This window comes from Falco rusticolus, chromosome 3 (genome assembly GCF_015220075.1).
Source record: "Falco rusticolus isolate bFalRus1 chromosome 3, bFalRus1.pri, whole genome shotgun sequence".
NCBI lineage: Eukaryota > Metazoa > Chordata > Aves > Falconiformes > Falconidae > Falco > Falco rusticolus.
Genome location: NC_051189.1, coordinates 20,064,603 through 20,082,206, shown reverse-complemented (window position 1 = coordinate 20,082,206; position 17,604 = coordinate 20,064,603). Strand labels below are relative to the sequence as shown.

Genomic DNA, 17,604 nt, shown 5'->3' with positions numbered 1-17,604 from the left:
GTGAACAGGGCTGTTAAATTCCTCTGGGCGGTGGCCTCTCTCGGCACAGACTAAGTTCTTGCACATTGTTTGAGTATGATCCATGTCTGTTTTGGTCCAAATGCCTGAAATATTACATGAGAAGGAGAAACAGGGGATAAAAGGCTAAAGGAAAAGCTCATGAGAATAGAAGATCTCTTTTAGTATTGCAGCTGCTTAGCTAGAGACCCTTCTCAGCTGGCCACCCTCTCCCAGGGTGCCACCAGACATGTCCTGTGGGTCCAGAGTCATAGTAGTGACCCACAGCCTGTCTGAAGAGGCACAGCCCAGGCTCAGCTTCTGGAATACTTGTCCTGTGTTGCCTTCACAGGCACACGGTGACCTGGTTCAGGAACGGCACGGCGGCCGACCCCTGGCCCCGCGGTCCATTAGCTCACAGACACCGATGTGGTGGATGGCAAATGGTGTTTATTGCTGAACGACGTGACACTATATAGCCTAGGTTTACAATGTCACTTCCGTCTGCTTACATCATAAACTAAAAGCTGTTGGCTACCTGGAGGGGGGCCCTATGTTTCCGTACAGCGCGAGATCTTCCGGGCGCCAGGCCCTACCTAGCAACATTCCCCCCCCCCCCCCCCCCCCCCCCCCCGCTTAACTAAACAAGCTAAAATAGTAAAAATATTTCTAAAAAAGAGTACAAAGATAAGGCACACTGAGCAATTGGCACTTGAGAAACGACTGGGGGTAATGGAGTGTAGCTTGGGATATTTGGGGAGAGCCAGGGAGAATCAGAGGAAATACTGATCAAGTACATTTTTAAAGCAGTTGCTGGTGTTCTACAAACATGATGTTGACCCTTTCTAGCCGGCTCTGGACCCCCCTGCGGGGGCTGTATCACCGTTGTCTGGACTCCGCCGGTGCAGAGCCCTCAGATGCGGACAGGCCGCTTGCCGACTCGTCGTCTTCTCTTGTCACCAGGGTATACGGGTTATGGGGGTGTCCGATGATCCGGTCCTGCAGATAAAACCTCACAGTTTTCATTAGTTTTATTCTGAAGGTCTGGCTCGATAGACTTAAGTGGACACCATTTGATTCTGTTATCTTTTCTGACCGCAGCAGTCCTGAGAGGAAGATAACAGTTTAATGTGACAAACTGGCTCTGGAGACCCCCGTTTCCCTCCTCTGCCTGTACATGAACCCCTTTCCCTCCAGCTCTCTTAAAGGTAACCCAAGCCAGTACTTCCAGCTTGCTTTTCCACTTACTTTTTGAGTTGCCCTTGACTGAACCAACTACAAATGTAGAGAAATGTCAGGTTTGATACTGCTGAACACTTCTTCATGGGTTATGGAAACCTGCTGAACCAACTAGAGGCCAAATTGTCCTGTTAACATATGGGCCTCTTGTGCTTCAGGCGGGTGAGTAATCACTTCGGGCATGTTTCTGTCACTTGGAAAGAGCAGCGTGCCCAGCAGCCGGGACCGTGCTGGGCCTGGCCTCCCACCCTGCCACCAGCACCTGGAAGAAGGCAGCTCTCCCAGTGCCTGCCACCCCGCCGCCGGCACCTGGAGGAAAGATTCTCTCCTGATGCCTCAGCGAGAGGCCCCAGCGCTGCCTCAGCCTGCGCTTGCAGGCGCACGAGGAGTGGGGCTGGCAGCGAGGCCGCGCTGGGCCACCACTAGCCCACAGAGCGGGCAGTGCCACTAGCCAGCCAGCCCGCTGGCTTCCCGGCTCCGACACGCTTCGGAGAGTACAGCTGGAAAGTAAGGACTAGCAGAACAACTGCCAACAGTTTTTAGCTTGTTGTGAGCATGCTGTGTTCTCCTCTGGTTTGGAAATCACGTCAAATCAAGCTATCTTTCATGAAGCTCGTATGTGTGCCAGAACGGTGTACCTGCAGATGCTCTCTGCAGCAGGTGCAGCCCCCGTATGGCATTTGAAATTGCGGAGTGAAATAATGGGAAGGCAAAGCTCCTGTTCTGATCTTTCCTAGCAAACCCAGAAGACAAAGGGATAACTAGCAATAAAATCCCAAGCTTCCCTCTGACGGTCTTAACAACAGAGGAAAATGCCTGTATTGAAACACCCGAGGAGAGCCGAAGGGAGGAGGAAAGTTGTGCTGGAACAGGCAGCAAAGAGTCCCAGAGCAGCTCCTAGCACCCGTCTGGGCTGCACTGGGCTCACCAGCCATGCTCAGAGCCTTCACCCCCAGCACAGCTATGCCACTGCATCCAGCTTCCTACTTTTTGTCCCTGGCAAATAAGTTGAGGAAGCATTGTATTCAGTCTCATCATGGGGCAAGCAAAAGGGTTAATCCATCACTGCCACGCAGTATCACCAGCTTTCTGATGTTGCCTTGTTTTAAAACAGGACTTTAAACATTTCTGACCCAGACCATCAATTATTACCATGTGCTGCTCAGTGGCCTTCCTCAAACATTTCTGCAGCACTGCAGCACCTGTAGATGGTTTCGATATACCGCAGCCACTACTTAGCCACAGGTTAACTCAGATGGTCTCCTTCCCTCTTTGCAGTCAGTTTGCTTGCTTTCCAAATGGTAGCTCAGCAATTGCATTTTTTCCCCTTTGACTTAACAACCCCTGTCCTTTCCCACCTAGTAGATCTGTGTGCTTGTCTGAGGGTTTCGGTAATAAGAATAGTAGGAATCCTAACCAGCCCTAAACATTCTCTCAAGCCATACAATTTGTAAAGCTCTCAGCTCCTTCACTGAGAAGCTTTCATGGTCAATTAAAGCAAGGATTGTCAAGACGTCTGCTTTCAAAGTCCAGAAAATTCTTTGGTTTGGCACTTTTTAAAGAATATGATTTTTAGAAAGACTACAGTTGCTGAACAGCCAAAAAAGTTGACTCTCTTCAGATTTACTCATAACGATAGGGAACTTGGTTTTCTGTCACATTGTTCTCTATTCAGACAATTGGTGGATATTTATGATAACTCCCAAGTTTCATACATTGTGGGAGGGATGGCTATCCATCTGAGAACACCCACTGAGTGTGTATTTTCTGCAGTTATTATTTGAATTGTCCAAGCTCCTTACAACCCCCAGTACGTCTATATAAACCAGATAGGGGCTGCCAGAGAAGGCTGCTTCTGATTTATCAGATGGCTATCTCTGCAATCTGGAAGACTACATAAACTCAGAGAATTGCAGTGATTTCCCAAGATCATTTATAGCATGTGTAGTAAAAGCTCCTTTTGACGCCCAGCCCAGTACCCTAATGAGAGAAATCAAAGCATTTCTTGGTTTAGGTGGTGGGGGAATGTTGGTTACTAATATTCAGTGTTCATCTTTTCAATCAACAGAAATAATATCTTGAGATAGAGATGACCAACAATTTTCAAAGTAATAGAGAAGTGTAGATATCATCAATAGATGAGATTAGAGAGATGTTGTCTGTATTGCATTTATAACTGGCCTGCATTACAATGAACATATGCAGTTTAATGCAGTTAAAGATAATCTGTATCGCTTGCTAAACACATTCCATCAGTTTTACATTTATGCAGCTAAAGGCAAATGTTTAAACATTTGGTTAATGCACCATATGTCTAAAATGTTTTAGTTCCATCTGACATTTAAAAAATATTTTTATTTCAGTGGTAGCTCACTGAGTAAATTCATTTTTTCTAAAGCCGAGTATCCCATACTCCCTTTTGCCACAGCATTCCTGGACCTGTCCGCCATGATGTCTTAATTTTTTGGCTCACTAATCTAATTCAATCTAATGTAATTGGTTTGGCAGCTCTATTAACTTTTTTTTTTTTTTTTTTTTTTTGCATGTAGGTGCTAAATGAGGCAGAATGTGTGCATGGTATGTGAAGCTGCCTTTTTCCACTTGCCCATTTTAAAGCATGATTGCAATTTTATGGACAGGGGCAAGAAAAGTGGGACAACACAGCCCCTCTGTGCAACCCACCTGGCAGCAAATGAAGCATCCTTCATGGTAGATTAGCAGTGAAGCCTGCTGGCAAGCAATGGCACAGTGCAGATCAGGATCAACTTGGTGCAGGCTGCTCAGGGTGACTAATGTGCATGAAAACTGGACCTCAATAAGACGACGTTATGCAGGCAAATATAGAGACAAGAGAGACAATGCAGAGCAAGAGACCATCTTACCTCATCCAAGGGAATTGAGATAATGGCTGGGAACCTTCATGACTGCAGGCTGTGCTTCGGACTCCTCATAAAAACATTAGGCAAAAATATCCAAGCAGGTATTATTAGTTCAGTGTTTTCATTTGATGACTGCTTTTTCGCACGTAACTAACATTCTACTTCCCAAAAAGCTGTAGCTCTCTGAGAAGTGCTATACTGAGGGCAACAGTGCAACGAGTTTTTCACTAGGACACCAAAGCCATTATAACAAATATCAAAACAGCAAGTCAGCCTAAACGTTTAATGAAGCGAGATTCAAACATAGCTTAATAGATTTTCTTCAAAACTTCACAGAAACATCCTTCTTGGTTCTGAAAGAAAATCTTCTAGTTTTCTGTCTGGATCAATTTTGTAAATTAAAATTTACTGCTGAAACCTCATCACGCAACATTGCAAGGAAGATTTATTAGTGTGGTACTAAAATCAGAGTTGGTGCTCTGACTGCAGCGATAGCAAAACAAACTCTCTGCTAATGTTACTTAGTTTAGATCCTGGGTGCCATGCAGAAAGGATACTTCACCTGACGCCACAATCAGGCTGCTCCAAGAGGTAGATTAATTTAGATTCAATGGATTTATGCCATGAGAGAATTTAGCCCAATATTCCTCACTCTGGCTTCTACCTAGGGAAATATTCTAAGATTAATTTTAAGTGGGTTTTGACTGATTTTATTTATTAAATTTCAATAGAAGACCTTGCTGGAGAAAGGAGGAGATCAGCTTTTCTCAGCACAATCCAATTTAGATGATTGTCAGAACAACAGCAGGTGGGTTTGAAAAAAAAAAAAAAAGGTAAATATTTTTCAGAACTTAGGGACAATTTCTTCTTCACAGATAGCAAGGCACCGCTTGGTCATGATGGAGTGCAATTTCCACAGGTATGTCTTTGCCTCTGTGGACATCAACATTGGTTTCCCCAACGTCAGTGGAAGGAGGCATTAAGCAAGAAGTTTGCACGGCTGCAGGTTCAAGCCACAAAGGATGAGCAGGACTTTAAGAACAATTTACACAAATGCTTGACAGAGAAGGCAAACGGTGGGTTTAATCAGATCTGCCTTGGACTCAGGGAGAGACTGGGCAACTTCTTGGTTTCAGCTCCCCTGCCGACCTCTGTGCAGCACAGGCTGCTTTGCTGTCACCTCCTCTCATACAGATCCTGCCCTCCTGGCAAAGGAGTAAAGTCCCTCTGCAAGACACTGCTTTATACAAATGCTGGCAAGTGAATCCTGATAAAGTAATCAATCAGTTTAACAGAATGAAAGCCCTGTGTACTAAAAGGTGATGTGAAATTATTGCCTAACCTATTAAAGGAATAAGCCTGCTGTAGCCCAATTACACCTTCACTATATACAATGAAATAGCTTTCAAGCAATTCCTCAACAAAGGAATAAACCTGTCATGAAAGAAAAATTTATTGTTCATCAAGGCTATGTATTCAGGAAGTAAGACTTCCCTCAGGGTCATGTTGGTAGTAACTCAGCATGAGATTAAAGGAAATTAGAGGGAGTCTTCATTGCATTTTACATTTTCCCTTTGTGAGCTATGAAATGTCTATCTGAATCCCTAAATTCCAACCAGCAAATGATTATTCAGTGGAAAACAAAAGTTTAAATTGATAAATACGAAGAAAAAAGTTTATATATGTACAATTTTTTACTTTGTAAGAACCTGCTTCCTAAAAATAATCTTCTTAATAGTTACAGCAGCTAAAAAACTGAAGTAACTACACTGACTTTTGAAAAAATATTTTCCTGATTTGCACTGGTGTAGCTGAGAGTTTAGTCTGTTCTGTTTTCAATATGAAGTTTTCAGACTCCAGGTTCCTGTAGCCATCTATAATTCTGTTTGTAGCCTAACAAAGAAATTGTGAGGTGAAATAGTTCTAATGATTTTCAGCATTAAGTATAATTCCTCTATCAATCTGTGCAAAAAAAGATATACTAAAATAGAAAGGGTCATATCACAGGCTCTTGGTTAGCTGAGCAGCATCTAAAAGTCACAGGTAGAAAAGGTTGTGAAATAGGCTTAAGTACTGATTGGATGCCTGGTCTCATTCCGAAAAGTTTAAACTGTATATTCCCCGTGAGCTTCAATCGCTAAAATCTTTTCTAACAGCTTTTCCAGTCTATGCAGGCAACTGTATCTCTCACTAACTGCTTATCTAATCAAGTTGTAATTAGCATGGTTTTCTTTAGAGAAAAATAAAAAATGACCCAATGCTATGTTATAGAAGATGCACATTTGGCGAAAGGAAGAAATGCAAGAGATTTGAGAACTGTCATTTACCAAATGAGTGATGCTTTTCCCATCATGGGTTTTTGTGAAGATCAGTGGAACAATTGCTCCAGATAAATATGATTCCTGAATCATTTAACAATCATTTTAAGGAGAGCAGGTTCTGCTTCTGAGCAATTAGAGGTATGATTAGAAATCACAGAGCTGCTGAGCAGGGAAAGTGAAGCTAGTTATAATTCTGCTCTTCCACAATGGGGTGAAGAATTGCCATATAATTAAGCTTCTTCGAGCTTTTATGGAAATATTTATGAAATTAGAACATCTTTTAAATAAATTACTGGCCTATTTATTATTCAAAAAATGTCGCATTGACAAAATATTCACCCTGGCTTGATTGTTAAACTTGTTCGTGAGTCAGGCTCAGCAAACAGTCAGAAGCTAAAATGCTGAACGTTACAACCACAGGACATTTTCAGTCTGTGCTGACTACATGACCCTATCAACTCAGGCAGAAGAGACAAAACATACTGGGATCACAGCAAGTGGAATGGGGAAAATGTGCCTCCCCAGCATTGTCTTCCCTTACCCTGACTACACAAAGGCTGTCAAACAAACACTATGTGAATTACGGGTCCCCTTAGTTCAGAGAGAATATTGCAGAGCTGCAGGGCTACAGGAAAGCAAGGCAGGTCAATAGACACAATAAAAGTACTTGAAACATTCTCCTAGGAGAAGATATTGCAATGATTGGAGTTATTTATCTGAAAGTCCCAGTTCATGAATAGGAACCAGTTAGCTTAGGATGGCTGAAGTGGTTCAGACCTCCAGACATTGGCTCTGCCTTCTTGGAAGACGTATTTGTGTAGCAGTACTATCAGAGAAGTTTGTAGAGCTACTGCTGAGCACCATGGTGCAGGTCAGCTGGAGTGGGGACCACTAGGGCCAGCTCCCTTCTGGGCTGTGACATAAAGACCTTAGAGAAGGCAGAAAGGACATTTGTGTTCTTTCTGTCTCAAGGCACAAGCTGTAGGCAGGATTGGAGGTGGTAGGAAGGCAAACACTGAAACAACTCAAATACAAGAGCAAATTTCTTCCTGACAAGTGCACGTGTGCTACAGAGCACCATTGAAAGTGAGAAGGTGAAAGAATTAGGTGTGAATACTGCTCTGTTAAAGATAGGGTCAGTGAAAATTACTACAGCTTTGACTTTCACTAAAACCAGTAATAATCTTTCTTATGCTTACTTTGCAGTCTTACTTCATTGCTGGAGCCAATCTGTAATGAATAGCAGGCAGACAACTCCTAAAGCAGTAGCTCTCATACATGGAAGTCTTCTGGCACCTTCCTTTAAAAGGAGGATGATGGGACACTTCCAGATGTCCTGTCAGAGCTGGCCGACTGTACTGCCCCTTGTGCCCATTGCCAGCCCCAGCAGGCTGCAGCCCCAGGATGGTCTGCAGAGCCCCTCTGCTCAGGGTCACAGTGAAAGGACGAGGCAATGGTCACAGGTTGCAGCAAGAGAAACTCCAACCCAGCACAAGGAAAGAAGATCTCGTAGCAGGAGCAGGGACCTAGAGGCACAGTGCCACCTCCCTCTTTGGAGGTATTCAAAACCAGCCTGGACAGGGCTTTGAGCAACCTGGAGTAAGTTAGTCCAGCTTTGAGCAGGAGACTAGAGCAGCTGGTTCCTCCTGTCACATACTCGCACATACTTTACCACAGATCCAGATTAAACATTGATACCTCAATATTAGCGAGACTTCTCCTGTGAGATGCTGGAAGGAAAGATGGAAGATTGACTCAACACAGGAATGACAGTGTGGACTAGTCCTGGACTCTACAAGGTTTTAGGTGTGGGAGAAGAGCTGACGCTGGACACCACCTGCTCTATAGACTGTGGATGGAGGGGAAGGAAAGCAATGTGTGACAGCACTGCAGGTGTCTATCATGATAGCTTGATTCTTGATTTGCTAATGGATCTACTTTAGAGAGAAGGGAGTTAAATAAAGATTAATCTTTGTATTCTTAGGGAACCGAGAAAGAAATGTAGAACAACCTTTTGCCAATTCACTGATACACTTTCCTCACTATGTCTGGTAAAAGGCAATAATAATCACCCTACAGAGACTCAAGGAAAGTCATCAGTGTGCATTGTTCCCATTTGATTTTTCATCATTTCTGTCTATCTCCTGCCACAAATCATCTGAAATTGTCTCCATTCATTAGAAAAGAATATAATTAGGGATCATATGAAAACATTTCTTTTTATAAAGAGCACTAACTCTGCAAATGTCTGGTAGATCAAGAACATTTTCCAGATTCCCAGGCCCCACTGGAATGAAACTGAACCTGAATTATTTTTCAGAGATCCACAAACCTCCAACATTTTCATTTTATTTCAGTATTTTTTTGCTGTCCCTACTGATCTCAGAAACTCATGCCCCCAAAGCATGGAACAATCAACTTTTCTGTTATTATTTGAAGAGAGATATATGTTCCATATTTTTAAATAGCAATGTGATAATAAGGCGGAGGTTTATTTGACTCACAGATAGCAGAAGCTGCAGTTCCCCTCAGCAGAATAACCACAGCTTCCCAGGCTGCAAAGTTTACATGACATCCTTGCACATCGTATGCAGATTTATGGGCAAGGCCATCTGCAAGACTATTTTAGAAAAATGATTGTGTAATTCTAGAAATCGGGGCTCCCAAAAAGCAATCTAGTATGTATTAGAAAAAAAAAAATACTGAAAGAGTTTATGCTCTGAAAAAAGATTAAAATTCATCTGATCACAAGGAGCTTGTCTTAACAGTGTCTGTGTGAGTACTCACATGGCTTGTGTAGTGCACAAGACATTACAATGGCTTCATGCACTGGTGCTAAACGCAGGCAGACTTGACTGTTGTTTATCACTCCACTGCTTTCATTCAAGTCTCCAAACATGCAGCAGTCATACTTGGATGCAGCATTTCTTTATATCTTTTTGGCCACTTACTCAGTCTCCTTTTAAAAACACCATCACATCCTCAGCAGATGCAGTTCTTTGCTCTTCCCTGTAGTTTCATGATATACTACCAAAGTGTAAGCCCTTGGCTTTTCAGACTATTAAAACTCCCCTTTATATTCTGTGGGCATCAGGCGTTCAGTGTGAATGAGATCAGGACACCTACACGTTACGCAAGCACAAATACAAAGTGCAGCACAGTTATTTTCTGACTTAAGAACTGTAGTGTAGCCACTGACTTTTTCTCCCTCCATTCCCATTACTGTTGTTAGCAGCATATGAAGGCACTAGTTCTGCATATACTCCAGTGAAGACAGCAGGATATCTTTTTCTCCTTTGACTTCAGTAAGGATGAGATTTCTTCCATGAAATCTAAATGATTTTGAGAAAAAAATATTAATTTTAAAGATAGCTGCATAAATCTGATCAACAGCAAATTTCAGATCAATCTATTTTAAAATGTCCCATTTCTGACTGAGTCTCATAGTCCAGAGCTGCTCATCCAGGGTTGTTTACCACTGTTGATGTCAGCAAAACTTGCCATTTTACACCAATTAAGGATCTGTGTCAATTTACAAAGCAAAATCATATAAAAGTGATTCTCATTTATTCTGTGACCTTCCCTTACAAAATTAGTCACCCAGTGTGAGTAATTTCCATTTAATACGTTTTCCCCATTATGATCAATAATAGAAGCAGAGAGCAGATGAGAAGATATTGTAGCTATACTGGCAAATTTTCCCAAGAGATTTGAACGACTGGTTTATTTCTCACAAATACTACATTTTTAAAGCAGTCTTACATGTTTTAACTGTGATGGGTAACGCAGCTCGCTAGACCATCACTGCAAAGCAGAGCCTGAAGCTCTAAAACTTTGAAACTAATGATCTAAAATTTCACAGAGAGAACCACAGGCTACATAGTGGGTCTGTGTTTCTGTTACAGTAAAATATTTTTATGTAAACCAAAATGACACATATAATTTCATGAATAGATCATAGACCACGGGAAAAGCGGTGTAGCCAGTATGTATTTATACAAAACATCTCTTGCAAGATGCAGTGTGACTGCTGGGAGTCTATCTTTCCCTGTCATGTCAGTCTAAGTGTATGCATCACATTGGATGGGCTAAATTCATTTTACTTATTTTCTCATCCCAGGAAATTCAGCCTGATGATGAAAAAAAAAATGTCCTTTTTGTTTTCATACCAATTCTTATAAACATTTGATAATTTTTTGTTATTGTTTTTAAATGTCTTCACTGACTTTTGACAGGCTAGAAAGGTCACCAAACAGTTTCAAAAGAGTTGTCTGATGATTTTCCTATTGTGTTGGTGAGCAACATCTTTATTTTGAATTCATGAACAGCAAAACATGTTTTATTTTTCTTTCCCCACAGGCAGCCTCAACACCATGAGTACTTGGGATTTCTGTTTCACATTGGAAACTTAAGTAAATCATTTCAAGCTCACTATTTACACCTTTTACTCTGCTTCAGAAATGAAATAGAAGTTTACTGAGCTGGTCACAATGTTCCTTCATATAAAAATAGTTAAGGGTTTTACGTTAAGGAAGTACAGGCTGGGATAACAGTTATGACACAGACCAGCAACAGCGTACAGCTGGTCATCCAAAGCTTCTGGCCAAAAGTCCACTGGGGCAACATTTCTAGTGGTAGAATAAGGATAAGTTCTGGGTTTGGTTCTGCATCTTGTAACATGCACGCTAGGGATGTGCAAGGGATGTCTCTGCCCAGTGTAGGCTGTGGCGGGATGGGATAACTCCCTCCCTGAAACTCACCAACACCCATTTACATTGCTTAGTGCAAAAGCAGACTCCATCCCAGACTAAACCAGTACACCTGGCTAGAGGCAGGAGACAGGCTACTCTCAAAAAATCTCACGTGAGCATGAATTTGGAAGCAAAAATGCTTGCAGCTGGAGTGAGGAAGGGGACATCTGTCCTGCTTACTGCATGCTGCTGAAGAGGCCACCCACCTGGGAGATTGAGCTCATCAGCCATGTGGCCCATGCACTAGTAGCTCTGCCAGCAGGTATCACCAGCACATGCTGTCCTTCAACCCCTGGCTGGACCCCAATACCTACAAAGTAGTTGTGTCACCTCGTACGGCCACCCAAATTACACTGCAAGCAATGCACAGTGAGGGAGCCAGAGTCACAGCATGGGCAGGCATGAGGCGTGCCAGGCTTGGGCATCTTCTCACAGCTGCCCATTGACTGCTGTGGAGCCACAGACAAAAATCTCCACTGTCTGAGTGGCAGACAATGTCCTTCACTGGAGGCTTTATTCTGTGATCTTCATGGGTGGTAAAGAGATGGAGAGGGAAATGCTTGTCACCCGCCAGGAATTATTAATGCTTTCCTTTATGAAATGAGAAAGGCATGTATGAGCAATCACTAAACACAAACTAGATGGCTAGATCAAGGGGCTGCTGGTCTGGCAAGGTGCCATTTCCTATTTTGCTATGAGTTTTCAAGGGGGGCCTCCAACAGTTCCATGAATCCTCAGATTTTCTTCCCCAGTTAGCACGGGCCATCTGGGTAAGGGCAGCAACTGCCCCTCTTACAAGCTATGAGCTCTTCCAAGCAGTGAAGAAGTAGCTACTGACACTTTGCTTTTCCAGAAATCATGTCAAGTACAGGGATATGGAGCTGAGGTTAAAGTCATCAGCCTGCTTTTAGAAAACTGGATCTCTGTAAATATTATATGTACATATTATACATATTACATGCATGTATCCATTTGCAAAAAGAATAAAGATGCACAATAAAGTAACAGTCTGGAATACTTAAAGCTGTTTTGCCTTATTTTTTAATCACTATTCTTCTCTAGAGAAAACCAAACTGGGAAGGGTGGGGGGAGCTCTTCAAAGAGAACAAGAGGCAAACTAGATATCCAAAGGCAGGATAGGTTTCTGATTAGACTGCGAGAAGGAGCAGGTTACAGCTGTGTCTTTAATTTATGACTAGGTACTTTTTTTTTTTTTTAACACTCTGTCCAATTATCCTGATATTTTTAAAAAAAACCTATAAATCCACAGGTATTCAGTAAAATATTCCATGAAATATGGGGGTGTTGGGGGGTTATAAAATGCTTTGAAATACTCCAACAGGGAAAATTTCTGTGCTGAAGCAAAGGAGCAGCCTTCTACACTGTAACCAGAACTTCTAAGAATGAAAGTCCTGACTGAAACAAACATCACACAGAGCTGAGACCCTAAATAACTTAAGTGCAAGTATTAAGGAAGTGAAAAGCATACCAGAAATTTCTTTAAAAAAACAACAAGCAAGAAACAAACGCAAGAGCAAATCTGTCTGTGATTCTTCTCTAGGAAAGGCATTGTACTTTATACTTGAAAATCCCATGTAAAATTCAAGGAAACAAGACTACTCCCACCCTTTAAAAAAATGTGCACCAGCTCTTCTGGACATCTATAACCCAGGAGTGACAACTGGCCTTTGTTTTGCCAGTTGTTCAATTCTGGCAAGTACTTCATTGTATATGATCTAAGATTTTGTTATGGGAAGAAACCAGTGGATTCAGGAACATTGTGCAACCCCCAAAAGAGCCAGTCAGTATGGTTCTATGATTCTGTGTCTCCCATGGCCTAGATATGTTATTTAGCCTTCTCTTCCTCAGACCCTTGCTTGTGAAATGGGTGAAAGGATGCTGTCCTCCTCAAAGAGCTTTTGTGTGAGAAAGACATTGAACAGATAGTACCACACCCATGCTTTTTGGTAACTCAGATACTACTATATGCATACAACATGAATAGCAAAGCTGCACAGCAGGGAAGTTGTGGATGCAGCCCGCGTGGCAGAAGGACTTCTGGGTTCCTCCATTGCTCCTATATTCCCCAAACAGATGAGAGGAGCAGGATTTAAAAGAAAATGGAGTCTTGGGTATTTGCAGGTTTCCTAGCATGGGTATCAGACTTCCAGTAGTCAGCATTTTAGAGAACAGTAATATTAGAAAGCAATTTAGGAAAGAAAAAAAGAAAAGGAGAATGTGATACTAGAAATAACAAAGAAGTCAAATGTTCTTGTGCTCCTGCTAGATGAAATGCAGCAAATTCAGATTTAACAAAAAGTAATCAAAGATAAGACTATAAGTCATAAAACCCAGCAGGTACTGTACTAAGACAGACACAAATCTTGCTGCATGGGGTGGCTGCTGTAACAAAAGAAAACCACACCAAAGAGGAAAAAGCCAAGGAAAGGGTGAAATTAAGAGTACACAAGAACTTGAGGTAAACAATAGAACTTTTTTCAAATATATAAAGAAGAGGACAGCAAAGGAATCATTAGGGCCTCCCAGAGACAGAAGAGCAGAGACCAGATGCCAGAAGAGGTAAGCATTACAGAAAAATTAAATGAACTTTCTGATTCCCTGTTCATGAGGGAGGAGAATGAACTGTTACCAAAGAGAGCAACGCACTTTCCCAAGTGAGAAAAATGAAACGCAAAAAAAAGAACTCAAGGTCAAAGAATAAAAAGTGATAAAGCAATTGATTCTGAGAATGTTTCTGAGACTCTGAGGCTGAACAGGTCCCATTCCACTCATTGGGAAGAGCACAGCAAGGAGTCCCTTAAACTGAGTTAGCCTGGATTTACGAAGGTATATAACTCCTGATCAAACTGATTGCTTTCTATGACAAAATAACTGGATTCGCGGACAAGGAGAGATCAGTGGACATCACTTATGTCAACATTATCAAGGCTTTTGGCAGTGTCTCCAACAATATTCTTGTAGGAGTTGGGAGCTATGGTCTGGGTGGGTGGACAACCAGATGGGTAAAAATTGTTGGGAGGGTTAGACTCAGAGGAGAGTGGTTAATGGGTTGTACTCTACTCAGAGTCACGCTGGGGCTCGCTGGCTTTACTGCAGAAGCTCTGGAGAGTCCTGGTGGACATCATGCTGCCCATGCATCAGGAGCGTGCCCTGGCAGCAAAGGCAGCTAATGGCATCCTGGGCTGTGCTACGGGGACCATAGCCAGGAACCTGAAGGAAGTTCCTGTTCAGCACCTGTTGGACCACATCTAGACACTGTGTTCTTTTGAGCCCCCTCAGTACAAGAAAGGCATTAAAAAACTGGAGAACAAATTCTCAGGAGCTGGAGCACTAGGTTTGTTCAGCCTGGAGAAGAGGTGGCTTCAGGTAGACCTGACAGGAGGACCTGTGAGAATATCATCAAGAAGATCAGCAAGCTCTTCACAGCAATGCATGGTGGGCAGATGGGAGACACCAGGCATAAATTAGAACAAGAAAGGTTGAAATTGGGTATTAGGAAAAACCTTTTCCCCATGAGGACAATCAGGTATTGGAGCAGGTTACCCAGAGAACTTGTGTAGTCTCCCTCCTGGCAAGTTTTCAAGCCTAAACCAGATAAAGCCCTGAGCAACCTGATCTGATCTTACATGTGGCCTTTCTTTGAGCTGAGTTTGAACCCGAGACCTCTTGAGGTCCCTTTCAGTCTGAATTACCCTGTCATCCTATGACCTGTGGGGTTCAAAGAGGAGCCAGCTGAGAAAAGAGCAATGGAAGGCCCCATTAGACCTTGGAAACTCAGACGTGAGAAATAGCATCAGTGCCAATTAAAGACAAGATTAGGAACAGAGATTAACCAGCAAGATAGGAAAAAAGGAGCATATAGGATCAAGGGTAGAGTCTACAGTTCAAGGCAGAAAAGTTGTTTCTATGAGACTGTCCTTGGCTTGTGGAGATATGGAGAAGTCTCAGCGAAAGTTCTCCCCTGTGGTTAAAACCATACTATTCCCTGCCCAGCTGCTGTAAAAACACGGACAACCAACAACCCAGCAACAAGGGTGCTTACCAAAGCAGGGGCAGCCTTCTAGGAGCTAAGGGCATGATGATGGCGACTGTGTTGAAGATATACAGATAAGTCCATGTGCATGTTCTCTCCAGCAAACACCTGTGGTCCAGGCCTGGACCTGTCTGAGACAAATTTTCTACCTCTGGCGAAACCACCCACCAGAGAAGCTCACCAGCTGGAGCAGCCACCACAGCAGGAACCACGCAGAAACCTTCCACCATTTTTACCAGTTTTCTTCATCGTGAGTTAAATGCCTACTTGCCATGGTGGGCTAGTAAACGCAAACACACTGATTCTGCCTGGAGAAATCCCTGGGAAACCCCAGCTGCTAAAGGCTGGAAAAGTATCCTAAAGTATTGCTGCTGTTCTGTCCTATTCCTATGAGGGACTGGGCTGGGTAGACCTTTTTCCTGTTATCTTTTGTAATCTTTTGTCCCAGGTGATTTTGATTTCTATCCATAATACCGGGGGGGCGCGGAAATTATTCCAGTAATGCAGGGACTTTGTCACACTATATTCACAGTAATAAGGGGCTGTTAGATCTTCAGAAAAATGCAGATCACAAAAAACCATGTGTTTTTAAGCTTGTAAATAATTACATTTTAAAATGCCATAAAGAGAAGTCAATAAACCCATTCCCAGGAGATCAGCAAAGAGCATTGTCCAAAGATTATAACCCAAGACTGGGGTCATTCTCAATAGATAGCTGTCTCATTTCCCTTTCAAAGAAGCAGACGTATATCACACTGCAACTCGTCGCAGAAGTGTAATAAACAATACACATTCATTAACCTGCAGAAAAGAAATGAGAAGGGATAAAGCATGCTGATGAAACAAAAATAAGTCAGCCTAGCCAAGACAGGAGGTTGTAAGGAGCTCCAAATGGACTAAACCAAACTAGGTAATTGAACAGTAGCATACTAGATGAAACTCAGCCTAGACATGTGGTTTGCGGGAAACAGTTTAAAACTACTTGTAAACATTTATGTTCTCTGAATTAGTTGTAACCTCCAAGGAAAAAGATAAACGCATTATTGTGGGCAGCTTAATGAAGACATGTATTCAATGTGCAGCAGCAGCAATCAAAAAAAAAAAAAAAAAAAGAGTAAAAAGCTAGGGGATATTGAGCTGGAACAGACAGAGAATAATACAGAGAACACTGGAATCAATGAGACATCCTCAGCCTTGCCAAGTCAATAGACATTTGTTTTGTATGCCACCTCTCCTGAAATCCACAGCCCAAAGCAACCTAATTGCAGAATTAAATAATAACAAGGGGAGATAAATTTGATTCTCTGTTCACAAATTGAGTAAAGAGCAAAGGGTTGAAGTGAAGTCTGGATGAGGGCTGCAGTCCTTCACAACTGATGGACAATTTCTGCCTAGAGATGATCAGAGACAGAGGAACAGATAAGCAAGGAAGCAAAGAAAAATACAGTCCTGCTCTGACTGTTGAGTGGGAAGCAGTGTGAGTAGATGGCTAGGTTGGTTTGTGGGTATGTATTCCCATACATAGTAAAAAAAAAATATATATATATAATGGATTATCAGAGGTGAACCCCAAGGGAATCATAGTCACTGGTTTAGTAGTTGCAGTGGTGGACCTCAAGCGAGGCAGCCAGGGTTGAAAGTCAGCTGTTTCAACTTTCTGTGCCCATTCATCATATCCCCTTTTTTGCCTGTTTTTTCCCCTTTGGCTATATATTTTGTAGGTTACAAACTACTTCTTTATGTTTTCTGTATGTTTGTGCAGAATGGGAAAAACACAGGGTATTAACCATGAAACAAATACACAGAACAATGCTGACAGGCTCAGAGCAAGACAGCTGAACATCTGATCTGTCAAGGCCACGTCATATATGTGCAGTTTTACAGTGGTAGTAATAAGGTAGATGTGCAGACTCAAAAGGAGGAAAAAAAAATGCAAGGATACTACCGAGTTAACAAACAGTAAAACTAATGGGAAGCCTGAGTTAAGGAGGCTTCATGAAACCTAGGTAATAGTAGGTAAACCTCAGATGAATGCAAAGTCGAAGGCAAAGTAATGATGCTGAATTCTACTCGAGTGGTTCACATTCACACTTTTAAAGGTGGAAAGGAATCGCTATCCTCATGGTACAGATGAGAAAAATAAGAAAGCAGTTAAAGATCATCCACAAAGTCATAGAGTCAGGCATTAGTACATAGGGGAATGAAACAGCTTTGCAGTGACCTACCAACAGACTACACTGCAGAAAAGTCACTGAAATGTTCTATTATGAGAAACACCATTAATGTGCTCAGAAAAATTCCAGTTAGAGGTGAGCTACAAAAAGTGAAAAGGTGAATAAGGGAAAAAAAAAAAAAAAAAAAAA

At 42.2% G+C, this 17,604-nt stretch overlaps 1 long non-coding RNA gene across 1 annotated transcript; it reads right to left on the bottom strand.

The window, feature by feature from the left end:
• Window positions 1–427: 427 nt before the first annotated feature.
• LOC119145001 lies at window positions 428–4,173 on the bottom strand. The gene is made up of 2 exons (XR_005103270.1): window positions 4,119–4,173; window positions 428–1,103 (listed from the first exon to the last, which is right to left on the bottom strand). It is a non-coding gene; the product is annotated as an uncharacterized LOC119145001 (long non-coding RNA).
• Between the last annotated feature and the right edge of the window lie 13,431 nt (window positions 4,174–17,604).